We start from the raw sequence: 23672 nt of genomic DNA on the forward strand, positions 1-23672 counted from the left end.
TGACAGTCCTGTGGCTTAGATTGTCTTGCAGATATTTTTACCTTCGTCAAGGTTAAGTTTTTGCCGGCACTGGTTTGTTTGTCTGTTAGCAGGATTGCTGAAAATGTTACGAGGAGATTTTGCTAACAATTTTTGGAGGGGTAGCGTACTTCGCAAGGAACAATCTATTAGACTTTGATGGGGATCCGGATCATCATCCGGATCCAGGAATTTTTTATTTGTCCACATCAAATCTCCAAAAGATCTCAGTGAATTTCAGTGAAATTTGGTGGAATGGTGGGCCATGGCCAAGAAAGAATTTATTAAATTTGGGGGCGGATCCGGATCCGAATCCGGATTCTGCTGTGGCATTGGCGGAGGTATGCGCTCTCTAAGTGCTTTCTAGTTGTTAATGGAATACTGGCCAAATGCAGTGGAATATCTGCTTGACTTTGAGTAACAGTTGTTTCCATTCTTGTTTGTTGATGAGCCATTCCAAAAAGCCTGCTAACTTACGCTGCTTTCCCGCTTTCTGTCGTCGTCCATGGAGAAAACAGAAACGAAAATATATGCCTTGAAATTATTCACTAGTATTCTAACGGAATTATTTTATAAATAATAATGACTGATATAAATTGTTTATAGAAGCCGTTTTCTTCCAGTCTTACACTACCAAAAACATTATTTGCTCCAAATATTCACGATTTTTCCTGAGCGATAGTTCGGAAATTTCAGTTAGTTTGAGGATTTCCTGTTATTAAAACTAATGAATTACTTCCTACAATTATGAAATGTATTGGTAATTTGGCATTTACTTAGTGTTTTCCCATACAGTTTTACAAAACAGGTCTAATCCTATAGAGATATATGGAAGAGTATGTACATTATCACTGACCGAAACCTTTAGGACACTCTACCATATTGAAGCAACTGTACAGCTAAAGCCGGGTACACACACGCGAACAGAACACCGTATCGTAACAAGGCCGTGTTGCGCGACGAAGATACGCGTAACAAGATGTGGAAATGAGTCCGTAACCGAACCTCGTCGCGTCGCGAACTTTCATGTGTCCCACCTCTATCAGTCGGAGTCAGTCCGTGTTTGGAGGTTGTATATATATATATATATATATATATATATATATATATATATATATATATATATATATATGTGTGTGTGTGTGTGTGTGTGTGTGTGTGTGTGTGTGGTTTCATTAATCTTTTCAATAATGTTAACAAATGTAACATGATGTATGCCTTTATTCTTCAGATACCAACAACACAAGACGGTTGGCCAACCATCGCTAAAGGATTTGAAGACTTGTGGAACTATCCCTACCTTCTAGGAGCCATGGATAGGAAGCATGTTGTCTTGCAGGCTCCTTTCAACAGTGGCACAGAGTTTTTTAACTATAAAGGAACATTCAGTGTGGTGTAGTTTGCTTTTGTTGATGCCACTTACAACTTTATATATGTTGATGTAGGATGTCAGGGTAGAATATCGGACGGCGGGGTTTTTAGAAACTGTACTTTGTATAAAAAAATAGAGAACAATACCCTGAATTTTCCAGAACCGCAATGTTTGGCTGGGAGAGCAACAGAAATTCCATATTTTATGGTTGGGGATGAAGCTTTTGCCCTTACTCCAAATTTGATGAAAGGATATGCTGGCATGCACCCAAAAGGTTCCAAAGAACGAGTGTTTAACTACAGGACCAGCCGAGCTCGTAGGGTGATTGAAAATGTCTTTGGCATTTGCTCCTCTGTGTTCAGAGTCCTACGAAAATCCTTACTTTTGCAACCTCACAAAGCTGAATTGATTGTAATGGCTGTAGCCCATCTCCACAACTTTCTACGAAGGAACAAGCATGCAGTGAATGTGTAGACTCGGTGTAGCGGCTGTACCCAGTTGATAGGTGTCGGACACACGTACCGTCCACACATTGCGTAACCTCACCCTGTAACATCCTTTGATGCGACGCGCAAAAACCGACAATTGGTGGATCGGGAGCGAACCCCAACGCGTAACATATATGTTCACTCGGGTGTTACGCAGTGACGTTACGAGGTCCCGTCCACACAGGCGTTTTTGTTACATGACGGGGTTACGTTACGATGTTCTGTTCGCGTGTGTGTACCCGGTTTAAGAGAAATCCAATCAGTAAAGTGTGCTTTGTGTTAGCTTGGCAAAGCTAGCAAGCGTTTGTCCTATCGCTCAAAAGAGTATCCTTACTCTCGTGAACGCAGGTCTCCACAATAAGTAGAGCGATTCGTACAGTGTCGGTTTTCCATTTCGTCGTCCGTTGTGTAAAAATGACTCTCGTCACTTTAGTAAAGATACTTCTCTGAGCGATACTACGTGCGGCTATCATCATAATTTCATCTTCCTGTAAACATTCAATATTTCTGGTAAGGTAGTTGAACAATAACAGAAGAATAATTGAGCTAATATATTTACCTTTTCACGTTTTCTCTCTCGCTCGATTTCTCTCTGGATGTGCATATAGCAAGACGCCGTAGCATTTATCATACGGGCAATGTTCAATTCTCTGCTCCAGACTTGCCGTGTCAACGAACTGCGTCATTAAACGCTTGGCAGTTAGAGACTTCACCAGATCCTGTTTCAGAAATCTGCCACTAGGTTCGCTTCCGTCGCCCAGCTGTGATGCGGGGTAGGCATTGAAAAAGTAGCCAGTGCTTAATTCCTTTTTAATTTTGACACAAAGTAAAACACCTCAAAACATATTTTACTCATCAAATTACCCAGATGGCATGATATGCTACAAAGAAATTACAGTATGGGAGCCCTTTGATTATATATAATGTATTATAAGTGTCATTTTGTAAACTCCGCTTTCGTCAGTTTACTCATCTCTGTAAGCATAACATAGAGACAAAACCTAGGCAATTTTACCAGAATAACATTGATTAAAATATTTGTCATTCGTTAGTATCCACAAGAGAAAATAGATGTGTAGCCGCATATTTAGCAACACTTTTCGATATGCCGCCCTGCCTGACGTATGACTTTTCCTAACAATACGGACCTTTTGGACGTCTTGGTCATCTTAGTAACCATAGTCTAGCACAAATAATTCATTTAAATGTTTCTCTGGCTCCAATGGACAGTTTAGTAAGTTTAAACTTCAACTCCTCGTACTGTTGTATGATTATAGTTTCTGTGGGAAATATTTTCCCTCAGAGCAGTTGCGCTCTCTAAATTTATCATAGTTATCCCTGGTTAAAGGCAGAGGAAATATAGAGACTGTTGTTAATTGTTCAAGCGGTTTTAATAACCCAGAAATGACGTTGTCTTTAATAATTCTTGTTATTGATAAATTAAATGCTACTGCATTTAACCCCCGTGGACAACTATGCATTGTAAATATATGTAATTATGTGGTATTCTCCACTGACCTATACTGCGTCTGCGCGATAGGTGACGTGGCAAGCAGGGAAAGATTCCCCCATTAAGGCAGATGTGGAATTAAGATATTTACATAGTTAAAGGGAATAATTGGTCTAACTTTAGTTTAAGTGGAACTAAGATTAATTTGTTAGATTTGCCCTGTACATATCATGATGTAATTTAACTGTATTTAGTACTGTAATTAAATAAGAGTTGGCAACCCACAATTCGATGAAGTGTTGGGGCTTGCCGCGTTCACGCACTCTGCTCCCAGACCTTGTGGAGTTAACGCTGTGCTCCTAGCTCTCGTGGAGTTAGCACGATTGTATATACACCATAAGGACGCTTGCTTGCCCAAGCAAATATACCAGGCAGCCTCATCGTCATCGGTTAACGATCACTCCCTCTTCATATAGCTAAGTAACCTTTACGAATTGGCCAATTCAAGGGGGGATTAGCGAAGAGATAGATTAGAAGATAGTATTGTAGGTGAGTTAAATTTAATTTACGTTTCACCTAACTATATGAGACTTGTTTGATTTACTTAGACAACTTTAGGGAAGAGTAACGACCTACGAGTTGTGTACCGAGAAAATTCTTGCATAGCGGTGTCCCGGCAGGGATACCGACTTGGATACATTAAACATTTCTCACATTTTGGTGCCCAGAAAGAGGGCCCCGATTTGTTTACCAGAATTACTCAACATTTTTCACATTTTTGGTGCCCCGACCGAGTGAGGATAACCGATGTGTGCCGAGGTGCTGAATGTGTTTAAAGTTGCTTTTAATGGGCATAGCTACTACTACGTTCGGTTGCGATGAAGTAGTGGAGAATATTTTAGCAGTGGTAGGAGCCATAGAGGGCTCTTGTAAATCCTCAGTAGCCATAACCCTCCTCGAGCCAAGGAACCTGCCATATGGCTCTCCAGTTTGTTATGGAACATATAAATTAATTAGCAGAGCTGTAAACCGAAAGTTGCAACGGGCCAGGAAGGAAAGGGATTTCATACATTTTAATGCCAAGCCCTTCCAAGCAATGTTGAAAGCTGATGGTATACATTGGAACCATCATGGTAGGGAAGCGGTTCTGCAGAAATTTATAAATTATGTAGAACATAAGAAAGGAGAGTTCTATGCTGTACAAGCTATGGGTGGGCCTATGGAGTATTGAGGTAATTAATTCTGAGCTCGGGGAATATGGGTGTTTTGGCAATTGAGTGTGGGGATGAAACAAAACCCTAGAGGTTTAATAACCCTGGGGAATAGGTTGAAATTATAGACCTAATCTCTACACTCCTCAAAATTAAACTAAATAATTAGCTGAGCTGTAATGAATATTACGAAATTGGGAGAGGGGATAATTTGCACAATGAGGACTTAAGCCCTACCCTCTTCAAAATTTAAAATAATCAAATCATTACTAAGTTGAGGTAAAATTGTGGTTGGAATTCATAATTAAATTATTAAATTAGAACTCCGTCAACATGTCTGTTTCTTTATTGCGAAGATCTTCTAGTAGTAAGGCAGGATGGGTAACTAAAGCCATAAATGATTGTAACCAGTCGTTGGACCAAATACCTCTGTCCAAGGAGAGAATAAATAGTCTCCTAAATATCCTGAAAGATCGATGGAATAAGTACGAAGAGAGTTACTTAACTTTAGAAGCGGCTATAGTAAAAGCTGAGAATAAGGAACTCTTAGAGTCAGAAACTACGAAGTTTGAAGACAAATTAGAAGAATACTTAACTGTAGTAAAGACACTAGAGTCAGAATTAGCTGACACTGCCGCGGAAACACAAGTTGTGGCACAGCAAAGTAGAGCTGTGTTACCACAAATAACGCTTCCGGAACTTGATGGAGAGCAGAACTGGAAATCCTTCTGGGATCAGTTCAAATATTTGGTACACGATAGAACAGATCTCCCTAAAGTCACCAAACTTACGTATTTATTAGGACAGGTCAAGGGAACACCATATCAACTGATAAAAGAATTACCAGTAGAAGAAAATAACTATGAGGTGGGTCTGACCATCCTTAGACAAAATTACGAAGACAGGGAACAAGTTATAAATCATTTAGTAAAGACTTTAATAGAATTACCCATGCCTAGGCACGATTTTGATTCCTTGCAAAAATTTAGAATTGCAATAAGTTGTAAATTAAGGGCCTTAGGTACTTACGAAGATATTAAGATATCAGATTGGGTGCTTTCAAGAATTGTGTCCTTAACCCCTACACCGCGGGCTTGTTTACCAATGACTTGCGTGTCCCGCGGGGTTATTTGGGCTCCGACAGACTCTCAAAAAATATTTGCTAAAAATCAGTTATTAGTCCTAGAATAATAAAATTATATATGCTTATTGCACATACCTTCAGCTTTCTCCTGGAATGATTGTTGAGCCTTCGTCAGTTTCCGTAGGACTTGTGGAGACCTCTGAAGTAGGGTAACTAAGTCTCCACTTTACACTTCTCGACAACCCGTTATATGATTACCACAGCCAGATACAAACACTATAAACACTATTCTACCATTTTCAAGTAGTTTGGGATCCATACTAAAAAAAAAAACACTGTGAAAGCAATGGAAATTACGAGCGCGTCTGATCGCCACACTTGCGCTAGTTCACTCTAGGCACTCTGTCATTTATTATTCATAAAACCCCTCACACTTTATATTTCTATTACTATATCACACTTATATATATCTGGAGTCTTTCTCCATAAGTTTCCTTCAGTCGTATTATTTTATTGTCACTGAAGTCATTCAATTTTTCAGTCAGTAAAATACGTAGAGAGCCACGGATTCACTCTCACTGTTATAACATAAATTATTTGCACTCATATTCTTATATTACTAATTACTTACATTACTATTTACATTTTCTATTCTATTTTCAATATTTACCCTTCTATTTTACTTACAATATGTTATTCACTGTCACTTTCAGTAAGATAAAACTATAATACACTGTTCAATCATATGAACTGAACATCCATTGCTTTCACCTGCTATTTACACATTATTTACACATTATTTCCAAATAATTCTGCTTCCACACTTGCACTGTTAGAACTGCTTCAGGCTGTGATAATCGAAGAAGCAGGTTACACAGAGGGGAACCTGGCATTCAGCGCACTGCCAAGAGGTGCGTTTATGCTCAGGTGTGCGGCATGTGGTATGCGCACATACCTGACACCTGCGAATCGCAGCCTTCCTTTTCCTGTGGCAGGCATTCAGCTCAAGTCTGTGCCGATCCATATACGCCCTCTGCTCAAGTCGGTCGGGAAGTGTAACTGGATGGCGCCTTGGAGTTGCTGCTTGCACCTTACCATATTTTTCCAGCAGCTGCTGGACACAAGTCCTGGCGAACAACCTCAGGGAGAAGGACTTGGGTGGCTTTACCTTCATCTTGTACAGGATGAAGGCGTTCAGCATCGTCATATCTATGAGATGCAGAAAAACTTTCCTGTACCACCTAGTATTCTTCCTGAGGCAGTCGATCTCACCAATCATCATGTCGGACTTGTCCACCAGCCGCATGTTTATATTATAGTCCAACACAGCATCAGGTTTCATCACAGGTTCGCCTGTCCTATGGTCGACCTTCCCACTGTCTCTCATCTCCCCCTTATGTACGGTGGTGAGCATGTGCACGACTCTCTTGTCATGCCACCGTATTGCCAGCATCTTCTCAGACTTGCGTAGGTGCACGTCTCCTCGCTGCAAGTTTCCCGCCTCTGGAAATTTGGGGAAGTTGGCACGATTACTTTTCACAGTGCCGCAGGAGCCAATGCCGTGCTCAGAAAGGTATTTGGCAAGTTTCGGTGCTGTATAGTAGTTGTCTGTATACAGCACATGATTCCCACCAAAATACTTTTCTAGGAGCACTTTCACTACACAGCCTGAGGAGCCAAGGGGGTGTGTTTTATCGAGATCGACAGTGCTGGCTGAATATATGATGAAGTCAAGGATGTACCCCGTCTTACAGTCGCACAGTACAAAGAACTTAATTCCAAAGCGATGGCGTTTGCTTGGAATGTACTGAACAAACCGAAGACGTCCTCTGAACAGAACCAAGGACTCATCAATGACAACCTTCTGAAATGGGTGGAAGAATGACATGAACTTATCCTTCATTTTGTTCAGAATCTCCCGGATCTTCCAGAGTGGGTCGGTTTGGGAAGGTACATCATTATCGGCAAAGTGCAGGTTTCCCATGATGTTCCGGAAGCGATCTCTGGCCATGTACTTGTTGAAGGTCGGTGAGGGTAGTAAGGGGTCCATGGACCAGTATTCTTCCAACTCATGCTTCTTGGAGTGTGGCATAAGAAGCATGAGGGCAAAGAACACATACAGCTCCTGCACTCCCAGCATGGTCCACTGTTGCATCTTGGCTGCACCTGTACCACTAGCAGCACGTTGTGATTCGAACCTGTTGGTCTCATCACATATGTGCTGCATGACTTCGTCATCTAGGAAGGCCAAAAGGTAGTCGACACACTCAGCATTTTCGTCCATAGTGAAGGCAGGCTGAACTCCTGACGAGCTCTCATCGAAAACCAGGTTTTGGGGGACAAAATCTGACCCTTCCGTCCACGCGAAGGCGTCCAGGATTCCCTGGCGTGGCGGTGGAGGGATGGTGGTGGTGGTGGTGGTGGAGGTTGGCTGAGAGGGAGGCTTATTTCTGTCAAGGTCACTCGCACTGACCCTAGGTTGCCGTACAGCACTAGCAGCCCTTACCCTACTAGCTACACTACTTTTCACTCTCTTAGATCTACCTCTACCTCTACGGCCGGCCTTCACTGTTGATGCTGGTGGTGACTCCGACGACGAAGACTCCGGAGATAACTCAGCCGACGATGATGACGAGATGAGTAAAGCGGGGCTTGGGGAATGGGGAGGTGAATGCTCTCGTGACTCATGGCGGGCTGGGTCACGTGGGGGCATTGTTCTGGGGCTAACACGCCGCCTTTTCACTCCCTTCCCGAATTCTTGTCCTTCCTGCACTAAAGGCTCCTTTCCCTTGGAGCTAGACACTGATTCACTGGTAGGAGCACTTGTTGTCGCTGTTTCTGGCGCGATAACTTCACCCGGCTCATCACACGATTCACCGGAATCGTCAAAATCGCTGTCCATTATTATCATGGACAATTCAGCAAGTTCTCGTGCCACTGCAGAATCACTGAGGCCTTTCCTGCTTGCCTCAACACTTTTCTTTGGCGTAGAGGTCACGGGGCCCTTTGCAATGGGCGCAGAAGCGGCAGGAATGGCGGATGCGAGTGCGACATGTTGTCTCTGCAGTGGAGGACAAGGAACTAAATGCCGCGGCTTATCTGAGAAGGGAAGGGTTGACAACGACACTTTAGGCTGACTGCTGCTAACTTACAGGCTAATTTTTTATAGGTAGAAAATCTCGGCAATAAATAAAGAAATAGGTAGTTCCAGGTGAATGTAAATGTCAATTAGGAATCTCCCTTCCTTTCTGATATATATTTTTATTACAGACATCGATTACAAGGCATAAATCAAAGGGGAAATTACCGTGGTAATGTAGCGAATGAATGCACGTGAGGTTTTGTCAGGTGATAATTAGGCAATTTCTGGAGTATAACACTATCACTTACCTGTTTTTTTTTTGGTATATATTATTGGGTAAAAATATAGGGCATAGGGCTTATTTCAATGGATGAAATCTGTCGAAAAAGAAGGGGGAAATTTCCGTAGCGCGGCGTGGGAGGTGAGAGGAGAGGGTAATGGAGGGCAGGTAGGGAGGGGAGTCACGAAGGGGGTAAATTATCTGAGAAGGGAAGGGTTGACAATGACACTTTAGGCTTACTGCTGCTAACTTACATGCTAATTTTTTATGGGTAGAAAATCTCGGCAATAAATAAAGAAATAGGTAGTTCCAGGTGAATGTAAATGTCAATTAGGATTCTCCCTTCCTTTCTGATATATATTTTTATTACAGACATCGATTACAAGGCATAAATCAAAGGGGAAATTACCGTGGTAATGTAGCGAATGAATGCACGTGAGGTGTTGTCAGGTGATAATTAGCCAATTTATGGAGTATAACACTATCACTTACCCTTTTTTTTTTTGGTATATATTATTGGGTAAAAATATAGGGCATAGGGCTTATTTCAATGGATGAAATCTGTGGAAAGAGAAGGGGGAAATTTCCTTAGTGCAGCGCGGCGTGGGAGGTGAGAGGAGAGGGTAATGGAGGGCAGGTAGGAAGGGGAGTCACGAAGGGGGTAAAATAGCTAAAATGTCAACAATGGATGGGAGTACAGATGAGATTTGGAGTGCTGACTAGTGTTGGACATTGGCAGTACTGATAGATGATACAAGCCACCACTTGAGAGCCCGGGATAATTCAAAATAACACAGAATCACAAAAGTGACGCCCCGCGGTATGATCCATTGTAGCCAAGCGTCACGAAAGTGACGCCCCGCGGTTAAGGGGTTAAAGCTACCACCGAAAACCAAGGATGCTTTGTATGGTAGGTACCAGAAGGATAATTTCTCCTGTGAAGAGATTGAGGAAGGCTTGATGCAACTCTGTAAACATTTGCAAGGAACATTAAACACTACTGAGGTCAAACAGAAGACTGAAGTAAAGAAAAAAACCACTAACCAACTGATTGGGAAAGTTAAGTCAGAGAAGACTAAGTATGTGCCTAAAGAAGAGATAGGTACTTTCCTTAGTTCCACAAAGGCCGAGGATAAAGTATTAAAGATAAGGAATAGACATGCTGAGGATATAAAACCTTCCATGGTAAAAGACAGGAAAGTTTGTCTTTTGTGGTGAGCAACATTCCAGTGTATCTTGTCAACAGCACCCTGATTATGCTTTTAGAGTAGGGAAGCTTCAGGAACTGGGGTGTTGTATAATCTGTATGAACGCCAAACATACTGCCGCGGACTGTAAGACTAAATTAAATCTTTGCTTTAAATGCAAAAAAGATCATCATCATAGTGCTTTATGCCCTAGGATGAAAATTGAGGTTCCTAAACCTGCAAGCGTCAATATGACAATTGCAAAAGGGAATGCTCCATTAAGAATGCCAGCTGCAGTACCAATAGCATATGTGAAAGTATTGTTTGAGAATAGAAACCAATTAGTATGTACCCTGTTTGATACGGGTGCTCAGAAAACTTTCATTTCTGCAGACATTGTGAAGAAATTAAAGTTACCAGTTATCGGCAAGGTAAATCTAGCCATTACAGGATTCTTGACAACTAGGAAGGCTCAGTCTTTTGATTTAGTTAGACCTGTAATACAATTAGGCAGATATAAATGCCGTATAACAGCAGCTGTGCTTGATAATATGGAGACAAGTATATACATAAAGGGATTGAAGGAAATCTCTGATCATTTACAAAGCTCAGGGATAAAGTTGGCTAAACAGAATGTGGAATCAGATACTGTGGGTCCTATAAAAATGATAATTGGTTCTGATTATTGTGGAAGATTCCTACATAGGACTTTCAAAAGGAATAAGGTACAGTTGTTCAAGAGTCCAGGAGGTAACCTTATTATGGGTCAGTTGCCTTTTCCAAAACAAGTTAAAGGAGAGGCCAAACTAGTAGACTCAGTCTTTGTTACCCCCACACAGTCATTGATGGTAGCTAGAATAGGTGCAGAATTAGAACCTGAATCGGTAGAGAGGCGGCCTGCAGTCCTGATGGACCCAGGTTCGAATCCCGGCTGGGGCAGGGAACAGTTTAAGGATTTGAATTTCATTAAAAGCAGACTTTCCTGATCTACCAGATGACCCGCCGACATGTCGTAAAAATACCCCCGCTAATACCAATACACCAGTCCTGTATGAGACAGCCCTAGCATGTATTCAATATGGACGGTGGGTGTTAGCGCCGAAGTGGTGACATGTGGAGGTGTAGGAGGACTACTGGGCCTTGGGATAGGCTACTGCTCCCAAGATATAGGCCCTGAAGCCTTTGCCCAGAGTCGGACACATAAAAAAAAAAAAAAAAAAAAAAAAAAAAGATAAATGACTTGTTGGATGAAAATATTGAACCTGTACACAAACTGTGGGACCCAGACAGTGTAGGTATACACTCTGAGGAACCAACCCTGAAGATAAAATAACCTTGGACTTGTATAATCAGTCTGTGGAATTTAAGGATGGACAGTATTGGGTAGGATTACCATGGAAACTAAACCATTCAGAGTTACCAACAAATTACCAAGCAGCTAAAGCTCAGTTAAATTCTCTTCTAAGAAAGTTGAGAGATAAACCAGAACATCTGACCCTATATGATAATATTATAAGGGATCAATTGAAGAATAAATTTATAGAAGAGGTAGAATACCCTGTTAACCACAAAGAAGGACACTACTTACCACATCATGCTGTAAGCAAGGATTCAGTAACTACTCCCATAAGGATAGTATTCAACTGTAGTAGTAAAGCGTCCAAGGGATCAGCTAGCTTGAACGATTGCCTATACTCTGGACCTACACTAACAGAGAAGTTAGGGAATGTGTTACTAAGATTTAGAGAGAAACCTTACGCTTACACAGCAGACATTAGTAAGGCTTTTCTCAGAATAGAACTGAGAGATGATGATAGGAAATTTACAAAATTCCTCTGGCCTCATGATCCTCAAAAAGAGGATAGTCCATTGAAAATTTACTGTTTCCGATCGGTGCTCTTTGGCTCTTGCGCTAGTCCTTTCCTACTTTGCAACACTTTAAAGCATCATTTTGAAAATGCCAAATGTCCAGAAATAGGGCAGGCTTTTTATATGGATAATTCGCAAGGTGTTGCTGATACAGAATCGGAAGCTTTGAAGGCTTATGAAGTAGCCAATTCCGAATGTGGGAAGGCAAATTTGCTGTTACAGAGCTGGAATAAAAATTCACCGCTTTTGAGGAATAAAATACAAGAGGACTATCCACATTCTGACATTCCCAAAACTCAAAAAGTGTTAGGTCTTAACTGGGATACAACAGCTGATGTAATAAGTTTGAAACCAATTAAGTTCTCTGATGTCACTCTCACCAAGAGGTCCTTGTTAAGTCAGGTTTCCAAGCTATTTGACCCATTGGGATTTGTCAGTCCTATAGTTAAGAGGGGCACATGTTTAGTACAGGAGGCTTGGAGAGAAAAGTTTGACTGGGACACTGAATTGGGTGAGACATATGTGGAACAATGGGAACAGATTAGAAAGGAGTTTGAAACTACATCAAGCATATGTATTCCCAGGAAAATAAACAGTAATGAGAAGTCGCACTTACACATATTTTGTGATGCTTCTCAAAGGGCCTATGGAGCAGTAGCTTATTGCGCAACAGGAGATTATTATGTCCAAGGCCAGAGTTGCGCCAATTAAAGAAAGAACCCTACCTCAAATGGAATTGGCTTCCATAGAAGTAGGAACTAAATTGGCCAGGTATATAACCATTACTCTTGATACTCAGTTTGAGGATATTTACATATGGACTGACAGTGAGATCTGTCTTTACTGGATAGGGAAGGAAGACAGTAAAATTCCTTTCGTCCGTAATAGAGTGAAGACTATTAAAGAGCTGTCTTCCAAATTTAAATACATGCACGTGTCCTCCAAACAAAATCCAGCTGATCTGCTCTCGAGAGGTTCGACCGTAAGGAGACTGATCAAAGATAACTTGTGGTTTAAAGGTCCTAAATGGTTACTCACTAAGGATTGGCCTGAACAGAAACAGTACAGTATTGCTGAGATTAGTGCAGTGAACTTGGATCCTATAGTACCTGAGCCAGAAGTAATTGACATCAGCCGATTCTCATCAACAAGACAACTTCTAAATACCACTAAATTGGTTGTAGAATTTTTGAATAAGAAGGTGGGGTTTCAGAAATTAGATCCCCTAGAATACTGGCTGAAAAGAGTACAAAGAAATTCTTACGGGGGAATATATAAACTTTTAGGCCAAGACACTGGAAAAGGGAATAAGCTGATGAAGAATTTAGGCTTGTTCTTAGACGGAAAAGGTCTGATAAGATGTCGAGGCCGATTGGTAAAGGCTGACTTGCCCATCCAAACCAAACATCCCATTTTATTACCTAAGAGTGGATGCTTTGTACAACTTATTATAAAAGAAGCCCATGATTCCACTCTCCATGGAGGTGTACCGCAGACTTTAGCCCAAATGCGGGAAAGGTACTGGATTCCTAAGGGTAGACAGGTTATTAAAAAATATCTCAAAAACTGCATCATTTGTAGGAGGTATGAGCAGCGACCTTATATCTACCCAGGACCACCAGCCCTACCGAAGGATTGGGTGAACATAAGTCGGCCCTTCCATATAACAGGAGTGGACTACACAGGGGCTATAACTGTTACAGGTGAGGAAACTCCCCATAAAGTTTACATTTGTTTATTTACTTGTGCCTACACAAGGGCAGTCCATCTAGAATTAGCGGAAGACTTAAGCTCAGAGACATTCCTCAATGTCTTTCGCAGATTTGCCGCTAGAAGGTCTTGTCCTGGCAAGTTAATAAGCGACAACGGAACTAATTTCGTTGGAGCAGCACCTTTACTGTTGAACATAATGAACGACCCAAAGGTTAAGTCGGCGCTGGGAATCCGAAATTGTATTTGGCAGTTCACAGCTCCAAGAGCTCCATGGCAAAATGGATTTACCGAAAGAATGATTGGTATTGTCAAGAACTGCCTGAGGAAAACATTACATAGAACTAAGATCACGAGAGAAGATTTAAGAACAGTAATAACTGAAATTGAAGCCAGGGTTAATAATAGACCTCTGACTTATCAAGATGACACTAGCGACTCGCTAGAGGCCTTAACACCGGCTCACATGTTATATGGCAGGAAGCTCCATCCGATGCCTTGTGTGGATATCCAGGAAGAAGTTGATGATCCTAACATAGAAAATAATGATTTAGGACAACATCTGCGAGAAGGATATCAACATCTGAAAAGGGTGCTGGATAATTGGAATAGACATTAGAGCGAAGAGTATCTTTTGAGCTTACGCGAGAGGTTTTATGGAGCTCAAGCTGCCAGCAACAAATCAGTTATTAACATAGGAGATGTGGTCTTAGTGAAGACTGAACAGCCAAGATCCCAGTGGCCATTAGCTAAAGTGATCTCCACACACCCAGATTCTGAAGGGGTGCTGAGACTCGTAAAAATAAAATGCAGGGGACATACCAGTATAAAAACTATTGATAAACTGGTACTCCTTGAGTTAGCAGCCACTCCGGATCCAGGGAATGGTGAAGATCAAACGGGTCAAGAGGAGCGACCTAGTAGGGCCGCAGCACAGGGTTCTCGAGAACTATGGAGGGAACTCTTGGCTAAGGGTCATATTACATGATACAACGTATCATTTTCCGCCGGTCCCAAAACTGTGGGAAATATTTTCCCCCAGAGCAGTTGCGCTCTCTAAATTTATCATAGTTATCCCTGGTTAAAGGCAGAGAAATATAGAGACTGTTGTTAATTGTTCAAGCTGTTTTAATAACCCAGAAATGACGTTGTCTTTAATAATTCTTGTTATTGATGAATTAAATGCTACTGCATTTAACCCCCGTGGACAACTATACATTGTAAATACATGTAATTATGTGGTATTTTCCACTGACCTATACTGCGTCTGCGCGATAGGTGACGTGGCAAGTAGGGAAAGATTCTCCTGTTAAGGCAGATGTGGAATTAAGATATTTACATAGTTAATGGGAATAATTGGTCTAACTTTAGTTTAAGTGGAACTAAGATTAATTTGTTAGATTTGCCCTGTACATATCATGATGTAATTTAACTGTATTTAGTACTGTAATTAAATAAGAGTTGGCAACCCACAATTCGATGAAGTGTTGGGGCTTGCCGCGTTCACGCACTCTGCTCCCAGACCTTGTGGAGTTAACACTGTGCTCCTAGCTCTCGTGGAGTTAGCACGATTGTATATACACCATAAGGACGCTTGCTTGCCCAAGCAAATATACCAGGCAGCCTCATCGTCATCGGTTAACGATCACTCCCTCTTCATATAGCTAAGTAACCTTTACGACTTGGCCAATTCAAGGGGGGATTAGCGAAGAGATAGATTAGAAGATAGTATTGTAGGTGAGTTAGATTTAATTTACGTTTCACCTAACTATATGAGACTTGTTTGATTTACTTAGACAACTTTAGGGAAGAGTAACGACCTACGAGTTGTGTACCGAGAAAATTCTTGCATAGCGGTGTCCCGGCAGGGATACCGACTTGGATACATTAAACATTTCACACATTTTGGTGCCCAGAGAGAGGGCCCCGATTTGTTTACCAGAATTACTCAACATTTTTCACAGTTTCGTACCGCACTGCCGTTTGTTTGGATTAATATGGTTGACTCACCAACTAAGCAATCGTTCAGTACATTATTTTCAGTGGAACTGCTTACTACTTTAAAGCATGCTATAACACGCACATTAGAAGTCCTGAAGGTCATCTCCTTTTACTAACTGCACACGATTTATTCAAATATATGTAAATAGACAGCACACAATTTTAGTCCTCGATCTAAGATTCTCTGAAAGCCTGGTTATTCTTTCTTTACAGGTATATATATATGCGCTTGATCGAATAAGAAAAAATATTCCTATAAATAGCAGTATTATTATAAACTTAGTATTAGGTACAACCTCACAGGTCTTTAAAACCCCGCAAAAATATTAAATCGAGGCTGGGCGACGCTAGACCACCTGGTGGCAGACCACTGAAACAGATTTGGTGAAGCCTCTAATTGATCAAAGGATAAAACGCAGAAATGGGGCGATTATCCTTGCTGATTTCACCCTCAAAACAGAAAAAACGTTCATCGTGAAATTAGAAACGTAATATCCGATATTTAAGAGTTAGAATTCATGCAAGAAAACATGTGTTACAACAGGAAGTCTTGTTTAATTCGATTTCATAATCCAGCATGTCAACTGAAGCCCTCGGTACATTCCCTTGGAAAGCTGGGATTCCATGGGGTTTCTTTGGTCTCATGAGTAAATATATAGCTAAAAACAACATTTATTAGATGTATCCAGTACCTCCTGAAAGAATCTCTCCTCTATCTCTATCTATCTATCTATCTATTGCCAGACGCCTCAATCCCGTTTGGGGTGGCCACAAACAAATCGCCTCCACGTCGCCCTGTCCCCCGCCATTTCACTGCCCTGCTCCCAACTCACACCCCCCTTTCTCATATACCTCTCCACCCCATCCCTCCATCTCATCCTCGGCCTCCCCCTCTCTCTTCCCCTCTCCACCTCACTCACATACACTCTCTTCGTCAGTCTTTCACCCTCCATCCTCTCCACATGGCCAAACCATCTCAATGTGTTCCTCATAACGCTTCCTATCACATCCACATCCACACCACAACGCTCCTTTATATCCTCATTCGTCAGCCTGTCTCGCCATGCGACTCCACAGGCTCCTCTTAAATAACTCATTTCCACTGCTCTCACTCTTGATTTGTGTCCTTCCAACAACGTACAAGCTTCACTTCCATACGTTAGAGTTGGTATCACAGTACTGTCATGTAGTAACTTTTTCACTTCCATGCTCACTTCCCTGTTTCTTATCACTGCTTTCCAAGAACCAGCAACCTTTCTTCTCTTTTGTACCCTTTCAAGCACTTCACCCTCCAAACCTCCATCCTTACTCATCATACTACCCAAGTACTTAAACGTACTCACATTTTCCAATTCCTCACCATCCAACCTCGCTGTACGTTCACTAACTTCACCTCTCTCAAAGACCATCACTTTTCTCTATGTTCACCTTTAGATTCTGTTTCTTCCACACTCTTCCACACTCATCCACCAAGCCTTGCAGCTCCCCTTCGTCTTTACTCAATAACACAGTATCATCTGCAAACAACAGTACAGGGAGTTTCCAAACACTATCCTCTCTCACCAGGGCCACTCCAACATCCACTACGCTACCTTGTACCTCTTTTATTACCCCATCCATGTACAGATTGAACAACCATGGAGACATGACACATCCCTGTTTCAACCCAACCTTCAAAGAGAAAAATTCACTCATTTCACCATCCACGCGCACTGCAGCCTTAGCACCATCATACATACTCTTCACAGCATTCAACAACTTCCCATCTACTCCATATATTCTTAATACTTTCCACAATCCTTGTCTATCCACCCTGTCATATGCTTTCTCCAAATCCATGAAAGCCGCATACAATTTCTTTCCCTTCTCTAGAAACTTTTCCACTAAAGATCTATCTGTCTATCTATCTATTGCCAGACCCCTCAATCCCGTTTGGGGTGGCCACAAACAAATCGCCTCCAAGTCACCCTGTCCCCCGCCATTTCACTGCCCTGCTCCCAACTCACACCCCCCTCTCTCATATACCTCTCCACTCCATCCCTCCATCTCATCCTCGGCCTCCCCCTCCCTCTTCCCCCCTCCACCTCACTCACATACACTCTCTTCGTCAGTCTTTCACCCTCCATCCTCTCCACATGGCCAAACCACCTCAGTGTGTTCCTCATAACGCTTCCTATCACATCCACATCCACACCACAACGCTCCTTTATATCCTCATTCGTCAGCCTGTCTCTCCACGTGACTCCACAGGCTCCTCTTATATAACTCATTTCCACTGCTCTCACTCTTGACTAAAGATCTAAGAATGAATATCTGATCTACACAACCTCTTCCCTTCCTAAAGCCTCCCTGTTCTTCTCCAACTAATTCCTCTGTTCTTTCTCTAACTCTGCCAATAAGTATCCTACAATACACTTTTTCTGTTTTACTAAGAAGACAAATGCCCCTATGATTACCACACACTTCTTTTTCCCCTCTATCTCACATTGTAGAAAAGTTTTTAATCTCTGAAAAGCATCACGGTCCGTCAGTGTCGTGTCGGGCTGGGCCATGTCGTGACGGGCAGCTCATTTCTCAGCTTGTAAACATTGTTTCGCTCGCTGCGCTGACCTGTCCATAATCACTTTATGGATTGTTGGCATTACCGCTGATATTCAGTTATATCTGCAGTCAATATCCTTTGACACCTGAGATTCTGAACTAATTACAATTCTTCCTATCCACTTGAATATTGCTGGTTAGGTTAAGGTCTCGCCAGGCTTTGACACTTTTTACAGTATAAAAGAGCAGTTCATCACGACTTTAAACTGAGCCTACAGTTCAAAAACCACTGGTCTGAGACAAGTATGTTGTTCATGTTATTCCTGTGGACATGAGACCAGCTTGGGACGACTGCTTATTACCAGAGCTGTGACCGAGCATTATGAAAACAGCTGCTTGTCATTCATTCGAGCCCGGATCCAGCAGTCTGGAAAAGAGGGGCGTGATTCCTAGGAGAACTGCTGGAAATTTGAATTCATGTTGACTCATTACTAAATTTATCAAAATGAATGATCAAATCCCTCTTGTTTATTTAAATGTTTCTATGATAACATGTATGTAAGATGTTCATTGCAAAATTTTGGTTAATAACATTGCTCTTTTATCATAGGTAGTCACCGGTCTGCCGAAAATACTAGGGCGCACCACCTCCCCATTCAGTCCATATTTGTCACTGGTTTTCGTGTGTCGTCGGCAAATGATCAAGATGGCAAGTCTCATGTAAGATTCTCGTACCAGCCTTTAGCAAGAAGAGTTTTAGCAACCTAGGACCACCAATCTATTCGGTTATCTTCTAGCTGTAAAATCAGTCTTTAACATGAATTGTACGCAATACATAATTGTGCAACATCTCTGATTAATTTGACCTAGCATTCAGCCAGAAGACGTCTTTTATTACCTCCACCAATGAAGTTGGAGGAGGTCATGTATTCACCTATGTTTGTCTGTTTGTCAACACGATATCTCCAAAACTTCTCAATGAATTTTAATGAAATTATGTTGAAGGATGGGCCATGGTCCAAGAAAGAACTGATTAAATTTGGGAGCTGATCCGGATCCGGAATTAGCGGAGGTATGCCCGCTTTATGAGTGCTGTCTATTTTCCATTCTTGCAACTTGAGAAATTTTTATTAAACTTTGCAATGGCCTCATATGGTCAAGGGTTTAATGAATCTAGCCCTTCTAGTTATAAAGGTGTCTCTTAAGCTGGGTAAACCCCACTGGAAGTTTTTTTTTTTTTCCTTGCAAGGAAGAATGAACCAAAGGCTATAAATCCGCAAGACTGTTCCTTCCAAGAAAAAGAAAAAAGTCAAGTTCCCGATTCGTTCATTTTGGGATGCCTGGACACATTGCGTTTAAAAGACCGGAGATCAAAGGCAGCAGGAAATACAGACAGAGGAATATAGTTCTAGAGTTGACCTGTTGCATATATGAAGGACTAGAAGTAACCGTTAACTCTTGCATTAGAGAGTTGTACAGAAAATGAGAGTTTGCCGACGCTGCAGTGGTGGAGGGATGCAAGCAGACAGTTCAGAGGAGCAGTGACCATTGAAGTAACGACAGAACAGAGATTAAAAAAAAAAAAAAAAACTGCGGCGAAGAGACGTAGGTTGAAGGAAGCCAGTAAAAGAAGTAGAGTTCGTGAGACGAAAAGCCTTTGACTCTACCATTTTGAGAAGAGCTGTATGTTGGGAGTCTCCCCACACTTGTGAATTGTACTCTACACAGGGGCGAATAAGACCCCCATACAATGAATGGCAACAGTTTTAAAGGGGTACAAAAGGCACAGAGTTGAGTTAGCACACCCAATCATTTGGAAGCAAATTTTCTGAGAGGCAATATGATCATTCCAAGAAAATCGAGAGAATGAAACCCCACATATGTTAAAGATGATACAAGATTGAGTTCCAAATTGTTAAAAATTTAAGGATACTCTTGCAGACGATTCTGACACCAAAAGATGAAAGAAGTGGGGTTTTGACACATTTCAACTAGCTTACGTTTATCCCAATCAGATATATGAGCCAAATCAGACAATAGGTGTGCCACCCCGTGTTTCTTAATACGACTGCTGAGATGGAAGCTGTGAGATGCGAATAGAAAGGTCAAGGCTGGAGTCATTAGCGCATGAATGATCAGGATAGATGTACAGCTTAGAAAGTCATTGATTAACAGAAGGAAAAGAGTTGGTGATGAGACAGAACCCTGAGAAATGTCAGTATTGATAGCTCTAAGAGAAGAACGATGGCCGCCTACAGTAGCAGCTATAGAACGACCAGCTAGAGATAAGGGCACAGACTGAAGGACAGAAACCGTAAGAGGGCAGTTTGGATATTAAAGATTTATGCCAAACTCAATCGAAAGCCTTTGAGATGCCAAGTGCAAAGGCAAAGCTTTCGTCAAAGTCCCGAAAGAGGGAGACAAGGTTTCTGAAAGGTAAGTGAGACGATCGCCAGTGGACCCTCTTGGGAGGAACCCATACTGGCGATCGGAAAGGTTGTCATACGAAAGGTGCTTTTTTCTTTCTTTCATTTTTTAAACTGATAAAAAAAAAAAAAAGAGAGAGAAATACAGGATGATAAAGCAACTAGACGACTGTTAGATGGCTGAGAATATCACCCTTCTTTGGGACAAGCTGAATGAAAGCAAACATCCAGCAAGAAGGGATGGTACAAGTCGAAAGACAAAGGGGGAAGAGTTTACTCAGGCAGACTGCAAGCACAGAAGCACAGTTCTTGAGGACAACAGGAGGACCCCATCAGGACCATACGCCTTGTTAGTATTGAGGACAGTGAGGACAAAAGGCATATTAACTTCAGAAATTTTAATGTCAGTCATGAGGAAGTCAGAGGGGAGAAGAGATGGAGGGATAGCACCAAAATCGTGTAAGGTTTTATTGGAGGAGATAGGCTAAGCAAGATGTACTAGTCTTTTTTATAGGAGAAAAAGCTAAAAACCATCAGTGCGGAAATGAAGAGGGATGGTTGATGAAGTAAAACTATTAGAAAGGTTTTTGGGAAGGTGCCAGAAGGAACGGAGAAACTTTGAGTCGGTGAGTTCAGAGCATTTAGTACGAATGAAACTATTCTTAGCAGGCAGAGAACAGTCTTGGCATGATTCCAGACAGAGACAGAATGATATTCAGGGGTAGGTTAGTTTTGGTACCTTTTGGCAGCCTTTTCCTTGCAGACAGCATTAGAACATGCGTGAGTAAACTTTTTTTTTTTTTTCATTAGTCATAAGTGAAAGGAATATATGTTTCCATACCTAAGAGAATAACCTTCTCAATGTGTGATGCACACTCAGATGGCTCTCGGTCATGGAAACAATAATAATTCCAGGGAAAGTAAAAGAAGTACTGTCTGAGGTCCTCCCAATCAGCAGCTTCAGAATGTCAGAGTTGCTGTTTCATGGGAGGGTCCACAGGCCTTACTGGAATGATAGGACAGGTTAAAATGATAAGGTTTTGATTGGAGGAGACTAATGGAGGTAAAGGATTAACAAAGCAAGCAGGAGGATTAGTTGTATAGAGAGAGAGAGAGAGAGAGAGAGAGAGAGAACGGCTGAAGATCAGATTCAGCTCTCTTTGATATTCACCGGCTTTATTCCAGGCTCTCAGGAAAGGAATGAAAATGGATATAAGCCAAGAGGGGGCAACGTTCTTACTTGTGATTAAATACTAAAGCATAACATTGTCATACCAAGTCGTATTCAACATTACGTTGGAGGGTTCGTCACTACATTATCTTAATGATATACTGTATGTGCTTTCTGGAAGGAGGGTAAGAAATAAGAAGCTAAGGATAAAAGCCAGGAAAGATGATTTTTCCCCAAATAGATAAAGAAAAATTTAAAGCTTAATTCAAGCTCAGTTTATATTCCTGATTCTTAGACGTTATAATGCATGCTACTGATGAATACAACACGATACTAGGAGGACTTGTTTAGCTTACAAACCAATAACAAGTTGAAAAGCACAAAGGTGTGCTACGAAACCTCCCAGTCCACCTAGACTATGACTTTTCGCCTAAGTCTAAAATTGTCAGACTTATAGTACTGCCAGTGCCAGTATTTCAGTCTCAGCAAAAATCATTTGGTAGATAAATAACAGATTAAACAACAAACATACGAAATGAAACTGAACACAAGTTTACCATTTTTCTCACCAGACAACCACCTTTCCCCATGCAGTATCAATATAGATAGACAGATAGACAGACAGAGAGATAGATAGATATACTGTATGTTGGAGCTGTCTCAGTTGTTGGAGGAGTCTGACTGTGATTGGAGAATGAGGACTAATTAGGTTAGAGCCGAGGAATAGAGGTGGACTAGTGTATCAACTTGTCAAGTTTGAGCTGTGAGGTGTAATAATTTAATTCATTTATATACAGCAGTGAAGGATTTGCCCTAGTCTTGTAGTAAAAACAGTCTTATATAATAATAATAATATTTGAAATATATATTTTAGTTTTACTGTAACTATAAATTGATATATCCCATTCCTTACTTTAGATAATTTCCAAACTTCATAGGCACCTATTGTTAGTCAGAATAGAGTAAATAAGGATACAACTGTGGTGGATGAGTAACTAGAGATGATTTTTAACCCCATGATTATGAAAAATATCATCCTAAACTTATTATAATCCTCTAATGGTATCTAGAATAAAATGAAGCTGATGCTATGGTAATGAAGGGGATAAAAGTAGTTTGTGTTTGCGTTTTTGCATTTGCAGATTTGCGGGTTGTGGAAGGCAATTTTTTTAGTTTGAGGATTTACGTTGCGGAATTTTCGTTTGTGGTGCCCAGCTCTGGTTGGAACTCTTTCCAAGGCGGTAAAGGATATGGGTAGGGTGTTGTACAAGCTGCTCTAGGTCATTAACTCCTAGGCGGGTGATGGTTATATCCGATGCAAATTTTGTGGATAGGGAATGCTGGGTGACGGCTATAGCCGCACTTGATTTCATGCCATTGTTTGAAGCGGCCGCCAATTATCTCGTCACCAAAGGGAGTTGGCATACTCTTGCCTCCTCACTGGCCAGGTGTAATAAAATGTCTTCAGGGTCCTCCTTATTAGATTCTGTCTCTGTGGCCTGTGACCCCTTTGCACCTTCCACTCCAGCCAACTTGCTGAAGGATGCAAGGAAAGGGCTTAGTGACAGTGCCATTGGGCGCGTACTGGAGGATACAGTGTCTACTATTGCCGAAAGTGGTGAAACTTCCTCTAAATAAGGCGGGAGTTATCACATTGTGAGTGAGGCATCACATGCGTCCATCCCCAATCCCTCTGACATGTCGGTTAAGGACCTGAAATTGCTTCAGGAGGCTGGAGAGGCGTATGACAGTGACGCTTTTCACTGGAAAAGAGAAGGACGT

The 23672-nt window shown here is 41.5% G+C and overlaps 1 protein-coding gene across 1 annotated transcript in view; it reads right to left on the minus strand.

Annotated features, from left to right (window-relative positions):
- LOC145400507 (patched-related protein 9-like) overlaps positions 1-23672 on the minus strand; it is a 524238-nt gene that overhangs the window by 125076 nt on the left and 375490 nt on the right. The window lies entirely within an intron of this gene.

Source organism: Coenobita brevimanus, chromosome 52, assembly GCF_032717465.1.
Source record: "Coenobita brevimanus isolate Jiangsu-jjx chromosome 52, ASM3271746v2, whole genome shotgun sequence".
Lineage (NCBI taxonomy): Eukaryota > Metazoa > Arthropoda > Malacostraca > Decapoda > Coenobitidae > Coenobita > Coenobita brevimanus.